The sequence below is a fragment of the Grammomys surdaster genome, unplaced genomic scaffold (genome assembly GCF_004785775.1).
Source record: "Grammomys surdaster isolate TR1022 unplaced genomic scaffold, NIH_TR_1.0 64, whole genome shotgun sequence".
NCBI classification, from domain to species: domain Eukaryota; kingdom Metazoa; phylum Chordata; class Mammalia; order Rodentia; family Muridae; genus Grammomys; species Grammomys surdaster.
In genome coordinates this window covers 409,503-417,422 of record NW_021604566.1, presented here as the reverse complement: position 1 = coordinate 417,422, position 7,920 = coordinate 409,503, and the positions used below count along the sequence as shown (strand labels likewise).

General features: G+C 43.9%; 1 pseudogene; it reads right to left on the bottom strand.

The window, feature by feature from the left end:
* Positions 1-4,029: 4,029 nt before the first annotated feature.
* On the bottom strand, positions 4,030-4,744 carry LOC114622380 (annotated as a pseudogene).
* Between the last annotated feature and the right edge of the window lie 3,176 nt (positions 4,745-7,920).

Below are 7,920 nucleotides of genomic sequence, written 5' to 3'. Positions count from 1 at the left end.
TTCCTTCCTTCCTTCCTTCCTTCCTTCCTTTGGTTTTTAAAGATGGTTGTTTTTCTTCTCTTTTGAGAATTGTTGAGATCTCTGGGATAGAGTCTAATAGGATTGGCATGGCTCTTTGTACTGATGTCTACGTGGCAACTTAGCAGACCGCAGAAACGGCTCTACTGGGACTCTAGTAAATAGAGAACGTTACAGAAACTTACATTCATCCATATCATAGCTCAGGGGTGTATTTCTTTATAGCTTTGGCAGTAAAACCAGGGCATAAGAGCCATATGATCTTTCTATGTTGTATAGAGACATCACAAGACCCTTAAGACGTTCCTTAGTCTGTTAGTTATTGTCAACCTGACACAAACGAGAGCCACCCAGGAACAGAGAGCCTCAAGTCTGTGGTGGCATTTTATTGATTAATAATTGATGTGGGAGAGCCCAGAATGGCACCTTGGGTGTTGCCATTCCTGGGCAGGTGCTCCTGGGATATATAAGAAAGCAGGCTGAGCAAGCCATAGACAGCAGACCAGTAGGCGCCATTCCTCCATTCCCTATGTTCCAGTTCTTGCTTAAGTTTCTGTGCCAACCTTCCTTGGTGATGGATTTTTGATCACTACCTAAAAGTGTAGATCAAATAAGCCTTTTCCTTTCCAAGTTTCCTTTGGTATTTTATCACAGCAGCAAAAGTAGAGTGGCTGCTCTTGGGCTATTGTAAGACTACCTCCTCTGGTGTTGGGAGACTGTCAGCTCTGACTAGCCTGTCTCAGCTACAGACACCACCCCCAAAGATGGAAGAGAGTCCCAAAGCTCATGGATCTACTCTTTCTTTCTCCCCATGCCTTCACAAGAAAGCAACACATATAAAGCATCTCCCACCTTTCCTTCAGAGTTTAGAACTCCTTCATGCTTGGAAAGAGAAAATGAATACCATTTGTATTCATTTCTAGACTTTTAAAAACACTTTTTGACACACACAAGTGTGTGTGAATGTATGCCATTTGTGTGTATGTGTGTGTGTGAATGTATGTCATTTGTGTGTGTGTGTGAATGTATGCCATTTGTGTGTATGTGTGTAAATGTATGCCATTTGTGTGTGTGTGAATGTATGCCATTTGTGTGTGTGTGTGTGAATGTATACCATTTGTGTGTGTGTTAATGTATGCCATTTGTGTGTGTGTGTGTGTGCCACTGAAGGTCAGAAGAGGATGTCGGATTCCCTGGAGCTGGAGTTACAGGGAGTTGTGAACTACCTAGAGTGGGTACTGGGAACTGAACTTGGGTCTTCTGGAAGATCAGCCATCTTTACCGTCTCTCCAGCCTTTAAACTTCTGTTTTTAAAGATTGGTTCAAAAATTTTCCTGCCATTGTCCATCAAATCCCTTGTGAATTTAACATCTCTGAAGGGGAGAAGCATTACACAAATATGAAAGTATTGTTTACCACTGTCTCTGGACTAATCTTCTTTTGGAGCCACTGTTGATGAGTGGGAAAATGAAACAAAGAAGCAGCTAGATCAAAAAGAGGCATTCATAGGACCAAAGAATGAGCAAGCCTTGTGCTGGATGGCTACCGTAAATACTGGACTATGAGAGAACTTTAAAATGCCTTGCCTAGTGGCTGGGGATGTAGCTTAGCTGGTGCCAAGCCTGCCTTGCATGCATGCAGCTCTACGTTCTATCCCCACCTCTCCATACATTTGGCATGGTGGTACACTCCTGTAATTCCAACAGTTGAGAAGCAGAGGTAGAGAGAGCACAACAGACCCCAGGTCAGCTTGGTCTATAGCAGGGCTATAGACATGGCTATAGAATGAGACCCAGTGAATAAACAAAAACAATTAAATGCTTGTCTAAGAAGATAAGGCCATGCTAAAGGAACATACTGTTTTCCAAACAACTTATTGTTTGAGGATTGTCAAATCTCTGACTTAAGAGGAATGATGCCTGCCACACTTCAGAGTAAAAACTTCAAAGGAAAGTCTTGTTATACACATATCTGGGGGGTGGTGTTCAGAGTCAGCTTCTTTTGGTCGATATGACAGCTTTTAGCTTTTCTCTAATTAACAGGTCCCCAAATTAGTTTCTAAAACACGTTTCTGCTAGTCTTTCACACCAGAACCAGAGCATTTAGAAGCCAGGTTCCTGATGAATTATTCATTTGTTGCATCAAAATACAGAGCCTCGATCACCTCCAGGTTGTTTTCCAGTACACACTGCCAACCATCTGATAGTTGTGCCTAATGTGATTATTGAGAGGAATATCAGAATTCCTCCCAACACGACAGACTGTAGGGAGGCCTCACAGCACAGGCAATGGGCACCAGCTTCTCCAGTGTCCATCCAGAAAGGGAAGTGAGGACCATGCTTCTTGAATACAGCCGTACATAAACATCTGGTCAATCCACTGAAGCAGACAGGCAATAGTAATTAGTATTGTTTATAACAGATAATAAAGGTCTTTTATTTGAGGAGAGGCTATTTGGTTTTTTCCAATTACCCGATTTCAGGAAAACAAGAGTGTTCTCTGATGAAAAATTGCTATCAAACGTTGGATTCACAGAAGATCAAGGCATGACAAGGACAAAGGCTTGGGGAGGGCACAGACTTCATGTAGAATGACCTAGAATAGTGTTTCTCAAACTTGGATGTGTTCAACTTTAAATTCAAATCACAGTTCCCAGTGGAGCCCCAGAGTCTGAATTCCCAGGAGCTCCCGGGTGGCTGATGTTATTGAATCACAGAGGGCCTGAGGAGGGAGGGGATGACTTGGTGACTTTTAAGTGTAGGCAGCCCTGAGGGTAAGAGCAAGAACTAACTGCTCAAAATTCTTTTAGAATACACCCCCATCCCTCCTATATTGGAGATCACGAAAAGCATATAGATTTTTAAAGCTTCATTTGGACACAATCCAAATACCAGAATTCAGCCATTTTTTAAATCATACAATTCAGTGCTTATGAATATCAGCTGTATATTATCACCATAATCTCATTTATGTTTCATTACTTTTTAAGATTAAAAAACATTTATTTTATGTATGTGGGTATTTTTTCTCCATGTGTGGCTGTACAGCACATGCATGCAGTGCCTGAGAGTGCCAGAATCTGAGGACATCAGATTCCTGGGAACAGAAATTACAGATAGTTGTGAGCTGCCATGTGGGTGCTAGGAATCGAACCTGTGTCTTTGAATGAGCAGCCAGTGCTCTTAACAGGTGAGCCCTCTCTCCAGCACCTACATATCTTATTCCTATCACTCCAGGAGGAAATCTCATGCTTGCTACTCAAATGAGAAATTATGACAAGCAACTCTAGGCAGATCTAGTTTATAACAGATAGCTATCGAGTTCTATTTTCTAGACTTTGCAGATAAATATAATCCCATAATTTACAACACCTGAATCTGAGTTCTTTCACTTAGCAGGATGTTTTTGAGATCCAGTTTCATTGATCACTATGTTCCCTTTTTATGGGCATATGACCTTTTGTGTGATTAAAAAGTATGATTTTGAGAAGCTTTGTATTTAGACACATAAATGACTTCAAGAAGGTTTACATGATGCATGTGAAATGAGAATGTTTTTATGGAAGTTAGGCCTAGAATAGACTATAAAGCCTTTATAAAAGCATTTGGGGCTTGGCAGTACATGCCAATAATCCTAGCACTCAGAAGGTAGAGGCAGGGGGATCACTGCAAGTTCAAGGACAACTTGGTTGATGTCTTAATATTGTTCCATTGTTGTGAAAAGATACCATGACCATGACAACTCTTTTTGTTTGTTTGTTTGTTTGTTCGTTTGTTTTCCCAGTGGCTATTGACTCACTCAACACAGGTGAGCCCTTTTTAATGATATCCTAATGAAGGGAGGGTTGTGCCCAGGCCTAGAATGTCCCTAAGCCTCCTCCTCAGCCTGGCACAGGAGCCCCTGCTGCGGCAGGATCGGAAGACACATGGGCACAGACAGGCACAGTGGAGTGCTGGCTCCTGGTGGCCGTAGGCAGTGGGCGTGGTGGGAGGGCGTCCACCCCGGCTTGTCTCACTCTGGGAGTAGCCTCTGCAGTGACTCCGGATAGAAGCGATAGAAGCAGAAGATGCTCTGCAAGGCGGCTTGAGCAGCAGCCAGACACTGCTGGAGCTAGGCATCAGGGTAGAGCCCTTTGGTGGTGGACATGAGCAGCTTTTGCTCCGCACTATCCAGAGCAAAGGTCAGGATGGCCTGGGCCTCCTTTTCTTGCTTGGTCGTGGCTTCCAGCATGAGATTTCCATCAGAGTTCAGGGCATAGGTGACCCCACAGAAGAGGACTCGCACGGGCACTCCTGCATCCACCAATGCCATGCAGGCAGCATTCAGGCAACAAGGCCAAGGGAGAGCCAGCGTCACTCACCAGCTGCAGCACCACGGTGATTGAGGTACGGGGGTGCAGGGCCCCTAGAACCACTGCTTCACCTGTATTCCTGACCAGTCGCTGCCGACTCTTCTCGGCCACGCTGGGCAGCCCCATCTTCGGCTTCAGGATCACTTCAAGGATGGCCTTGTTGAAGATTTCTTTTCTGACCTTTACCTCAGCCAGCCCGTAGACTCCTGCCAGGACAGAAGTATCACCTTGCAGAAAAGAAGCAGATCCATCCGGCCGGGATAGCAGGTTTTGCTCACAAGCAAAGTGCTGGAGGCTGCAGACTGTACTTGGAGGGCTGGACTCTGTTCCGGTGTCAGTGAGTACTTTGGCGTCTGCACGCTTTGCTCCCTCCATAGCCGCTGACCACGCGCGCTGCCCGACCATGGCAACTCTTACAAAGAAAAACATTTAATTGGGGTTGGCTTACAATGTCAAAGATTTAGCCAGCTTTCATCATGGCGACACATACTCAGACATACTGCTGGAGGAGCCAAGAGCTCTATATCCAAATTTGAAGGCAGCAGGAAGAGCGAGACACGGGACAGAGGGCTTGAGCATTTGATCCCCAAACCCACCCCCAGTGATACGCTTTCTCCAACAAGGTCACACCTAATGTAACAAGTCCACACCTCCAATCCCTGTCAAGGGGCACCACTCCCTAATGGCCAAGCATTCAAATATATGAGCGAATGGGGCCGTTCGGATTCAAACCAACACGGTTAACATGGTGAGTTTGGCTACACAGTGAGACTCTGTTTCACAAAACCGCCATTAACATCAGCACCATCACCACCGCCATTACCACGAGCTCTTTTGGGTGATTCAGTGCCTCTTGGTCAAGATTCCTTTGTATATGCCATATTAGTTTAGTAATTATCTTCTTTTCAAACGGAAGGGCCTGAGAGAGGCTAAATAACTCACTGCATACAGTTCTGGTCAGAGTCAGTGTCTTTGACTTTTTAACTTTTTCCCCTTGTGCACTGTCTTAATAGACTCAGAAGACAGCAGATTTGAAGTCACTCCAGGCACAAAGAGCTTTTCCAAAGCTCACCAGAATGCAGACAAGGTGTGTTACTTATTTTTCGCTTTGTTGTGAGAAGAAGGGCTTGTCTTGGTTCACAAACTAGAGGGCTATAGATCTGCTATGGCAGGGAAGAACAGTGGCTGGAGCTGCTGGGGCATGCAACATGGCGTGTTCACATCTTAGTGGTTCAGTAAGCAAGACTCAGCTGAAATTTCTAGGGCCTGTCCCTAGTGGTCTATGTCCACCAACGAGGCTTCATGTCTGAAGGTGCTATAACCTTCCAAAACAATGTTACCAGCTGGAGAGGAAGCATTTAAACACACGAACCTGTGGGAGACATTTGATGTTCAAAAGACAATAAAAACTGATATGAATCTGAGCAAAGGATAGCAGCCAAAAAGAAGCAATACTTCCAATGTCATGAGAACTTTGCAAAAAGATTTTAGTTTAATTGATGTTTCTGGGTGGGACCCAAGAGCATTATACTGAAACACACCTGTGTATATATCAAACTAAAAAGTACTCTTGGAATACCACCTCCACCCCAGAATACACTGTATACAGTAGCCATCGCCTGCTTGGCCATTCTCTTCCTCACATTGCAGCCTGTTCTGGATATCTTCTATTACTTCCACTATGGAAGGATGATCTTTCTGGTCCAAGAGTTCTTTGTCCTTTGATGCAAATTAACTTCAGCCTTTCTCTACCATTCCTTCTTTCTCCATTTGTGCCTTTATTTCTTCTAGGGACACCCCCAAATCCAAGAAGGTAGAGAAGGTTTGTTTAAAATTTTCTGCCTATTTCATAAGTGTTAAAGGTAGGTGTATTCTGGGATACCATGAGGACAGAGCTCTGAAGCCAGGAAAGGGGGAAGGCCACAGGAGGCTGGGAGGTGGAAGGGGATGTGAGAAGTCACAGACAGACAGTCAGACAGACACAGAGAGGTACAACATTCTTAGAGCACTGGACAGATAAGTGTGGGCAGGTATGCTGGTGCACCCCAGTACATGAGTCACACACATACAGGTACAGGCACACACACATACAAACTGCCAAACAGGCTTCAGGTAAGCACCCAGAAGCCTACACAAGCTGGCTGACAAAGACAAAAAGTAAAGGTATTTGTCTCTGAGCCCAAGGCCATATTTGTATGAAGATCACACAAAAATGGCTCTTTGCCAGAAATAGTTATGTAACAGATGACATCACCATTTGTCTTTGGGTTCCCAGGATATTTGGTGTCAGTCATCTGTTGCTAACTTAGCCCCTAGGATGTCCAGCATTGGTTTATCTCAGAAATCCATATCATTGCCATGCTGTCTAACACGAGGCTGACCCTTATAGCCTTCTATCCCCTACAGCTACTGCAACCCATCTTCTGAAGAGGCCTCCAAAGACGTTAGACTTTAATATGGACTGCCCCAAGTTCAGTCTAAAGGGACATCAGCTCATCCTTCTTGCTTGATTCTCCTTGGTTTGTTATCGTAGCTTGGGTTCCCTGTAACATAATAGTTGGAGGTAACTTATAAGAAGAAAAGATGTGCTTTGGTTCATAATTTTGGAGGCTCTACTCAACTGTCAGTTGTCCCAGTTGCTTTCAGCCTGTGGTGAAGTAAGTGTGCTTACTTCAGGGAGGCTCAGGGAGAGGAAGAAGGGATCTGTTATTTCCTTCCAGGGTATGCTCTGAATGACTTCAAGACCTCTGCAAAGCTCCAGCACCTCCTAAAATTATCACCCTGAGGACCAAGTGGAATACATGGGCCTTAGAAAACATCCAAGACTGTAGCAAGTCTATCCTGAATTTCAATTGACTGCTTTCCTTTTTGATAAGTACTTAGCTTCTTTTCCTATTGTTATGATAAAAATGCTCTGACAAAAGCAATTTAAGGGAGAAAGTTTATTTCATCTCACAGTTCAAGATACAGAACACCTTGGTAGAGAAAGCAAGGTAGCAAGGCAGTGGAGCTTGAAGCATCTGGGCATGCTGTACCCACAGTAAGAAAAGGCTTGCTGGTTCTCAGTTTGCCTCTCTAGTTTATACTGTCCAGGGTCCTCTGCCACAGAATAGTTCCACCCACTGTAAAGTGGGTTTTCCTACATCAATTAACACTTTCAAGATTACCTCTCACAGGCATGCTTAGAGATCCATCTTCTAGATGATTCTAGTTTTTGTCAGATTGGCAATTAACACTACCCATGGCAATTCTATCCTTTATCAGTTTGATACTCAAACACATTGGAAGACATAATCTTCCACTCATTTGTGTAGGCTTATGACTACATTATAATATAAAAAGCATTCAGTCCAACTTTAAAAGTTCCCAAAGTCTTTAACAATTCTCTTACCTGAGCTTTTTAAAACAATTAAAAGTCAAGTTACATATTTCTATCATATAATAGCACAGAATAAAAATTCCTGTTCCAAACTGAAAGATCCAAAGCACAGCGAAAACAGCAGCAGCAGCAGCAGCAACAACAACTACAACAACAACAACATGCAGCAAGC